Source organism: Austrofundulus limnaeus, unplaced genomic scaffold (assembly GCF_001266775.1).
Source record: "Austrofundulus limnaeus strain Quisiro unplaced genomic scaffold, Austrofundulus_limnaeus-1.0 Scaffold499, whole genome shotgun sequence".
Lineage (NCBI taxonomy): Eukaryota > Metazoa > Chordata > Actinopteri > Cyprinodontiformes > Rivulidae > Austrofundulus > Austrofundulus limnaeus.
In genome coordinates, this window is record NW_013952901.1 from 245,608 (window position 1) to 248,140 (window position 2,533).

The 2,533-nt window shown below is 38.6% G+C and overlaps 1 long non-coding RNA gene across 1 annotated transcript; it reads left to right on the forward strand.

Annotated features, from left to right (window-relative positions):
• The first annotated feature begins 390 nt into the window (after nucleotides 1-390).
• Nucleotides 391-962, forward strand: LOC106530202 (uncharacterized). Its single transcript, XR_001311743.1, has 3 exons — nucleotides 391-510; nucleotides 584-756; nucleotides 853-962. It is a non-coding gene; the product is annotated as an uncharacterized LOC106530202 (long non-coding RNA).
• The last annotated feature ends 1,571 nt before the right edge of the window (nucleotides 963-2,533 follow it).

Here is a 2,533-nt window from a genome sequence, read left to right on the forward strand (position 1 = left end):
GAGTTCAAGAAAATACTTTGGAACTTGTTGTTTCTTCACACGGGGATTTAAAATGCCCAAAGGTCAGTAAATCCTCTGCAGATACATCGTTTCTCCAGTCTTCACAGTAAACACTGAAGAAATACTGCTTTTATATCAACAGTCTTGTCTAGTGTGCTGAGTCATGCTGGGCTTTCAAATCTTGTAGCCTCCCATACTCTATTCTAGTACGTGTTCTGTTTTATAGCGCTTGTGATAAGACAATTTCCCCTGACTTTGGGTGACAAATGGAGAAGATCAAAGTGATTGAGTTTTGTGAAATTTCACTTTTGGAACATTTACCTCATAACATTTGCTCAGCTAGAAAAGTTTTGATGACATTTTGAAGGGTTTCAACGTATCTACTGTGGTGATTGTAACTCTTGGCTGATTGGTTCCCTCATCTGATTATCCTCACCTGCGTTGATGAGCTGACAGGCTTTATAAGGCGTCGGCTCCAGAAGATCAACGCTGATGCATCTAACCTATTTGGTAGTTGTTCAAGCCGTTTCATGCTAGTGCAAAAATATCTTGTTATACTTACCTTGTGTATCCTATGTCCCAGGACAAATCTCACGTTGCCAAGCCGCCTGGATCCTCAAGCCGCCTCTCTGTAAACTCATCTGTCCACAGGAAGATCCAGGAAATCATCAGGAACCCAATCAGCCACTCTGCCTGAAGAAACATACCACTTGGAACCCCTCCTCTGATCCACGCTCCACACCACCAGGAAAAKCTGTAAGAGAAAGACATCATTATCATTCTACTCTCAATTCTGAATTGCTCTAATTGTCAAGAACCATACTCACCTTCTCGCTTCCCCTCTGTTCACAGCAAAACGTCCCGAATCTCACCAGCACTGTAAAATAAACTCACTTACCTTTTCATCTTGTCTCCTGGTCTGGTCTCTCAGCTCCGCTGACCTGTTGAACAAAGTTAGCTTCTTGTCATCTACTGCCTGATAATTAAATGTACTGGTCAGTTTCACATTTTCTGGGAAGCAGAAGGAAGAGAGAGAGCGCACTTTATACTTTAMAGTGGTAGACAGAAATGCACAATAAAAACTGAGTCTCAAATAAACAGATGGGAAGCAAAAAGCCTAAAACTTAGTGTAGTGATTATACACCTTCTTATAATAAAAATTATAAGAAATTCGCGGGTTCTTCTTATTTTCGGTAGATATCTATTCCATGCAAAAATGAGTGGACAAAACACACAATAAGATGAACGTACTCAGTGAATTTAAGTTGATCTAAAATAAACAAGATCATTTATTTATTTACAGAATCAAATAAATCACTAATGTACAGCATATTGTGAGATTAATTTCCTATAAAAAGATTAACAACAAACTTTTAGGTTTAGATGTTAATAAACCATTTGTTTTCGGCACTTTTTCTTAAGTTTTGGCAGGACAGGTTTAAGAGGAAAGAAAAGAGGAGGAAGAGGATTGGTTAGTTTTAACTTTATCCTTTAAAGAATGTGGATTTTAACCAGAAAGGGCAGACGTCTCTCAACGAATTCAGCCAGAAACAGGTACGCTCAGTAACGGTCAGCCATTACCTTGACCGGGATAGTTTCACCAGGATAGTTCACCGGGATAGTTTCATCTCAAGTCGGAGGAAAGATCGTCCAATTGGTGAAGAACTTCTCAGAATGTCATCCAGTTGGACACTTTCAAGGGGTTTTTACGTTACTCCTTCAGTATCTTCTGGGCTGATTACAATCAAAGATCAAAGATTAAGTGCTTCTCGTTATCCGCCTCAAAAATAGAATACTTCTGCCATGGAAGTTTCAAAAGGAAAGTTAATCTGTAAGGAACTTTGGTAAGCTCAAAATAGACGAGACCCAGTTTTGCTTTGTCCAGGCTGAGAGGTTCTCCCTTTGACTCATTGGGCTAAACCTCACAGCCAAACGCTGGTTCTCCTCCTCGGAGAGCCAGCWGCGTCCTTGTGAAGCATGAGAGCATTCACTTTACAACTCAACTGACTGACTGTGGTTAGTGTAGGGGTTATTATTAGTGCTTGATTAAAGATTTATCTTTAATCTATAAATCTATTCATTCCTCGGAGCACCACTAAAATTTTCTTACAGCAAAAACTTTAGAAATTTTTTTTTTTTGGAATTTAGAACTCAGTCTCAAAACATGAAGGAGCTAATTCTTGGCAGTTTTCCGACGCATAAACATAATCAACACGCAGACATAAAGCAATCGATGTTGGAATTTCATCCATATATTAAATTGAGGTTCAGAGGAAAATTACAAACAAAAACACACCTTAATTCACATTACTTCAACAGCCTATTGATGACATAACGTCCACAAAATGGCTTCTGTAACATATATTCCACTGAATTACTCACAAACTAAAACTATTTTCTATTCTAACAAAATAAATGAAGATTTCCTAAGCCAACAGCAAAAAGAACCATTACTCATTTATAAAGAGGGGCCATATTTATCAGAGGAATTAAACTAGCGTAAGCTCTGATCTGAATCAACATTCAGGACCGG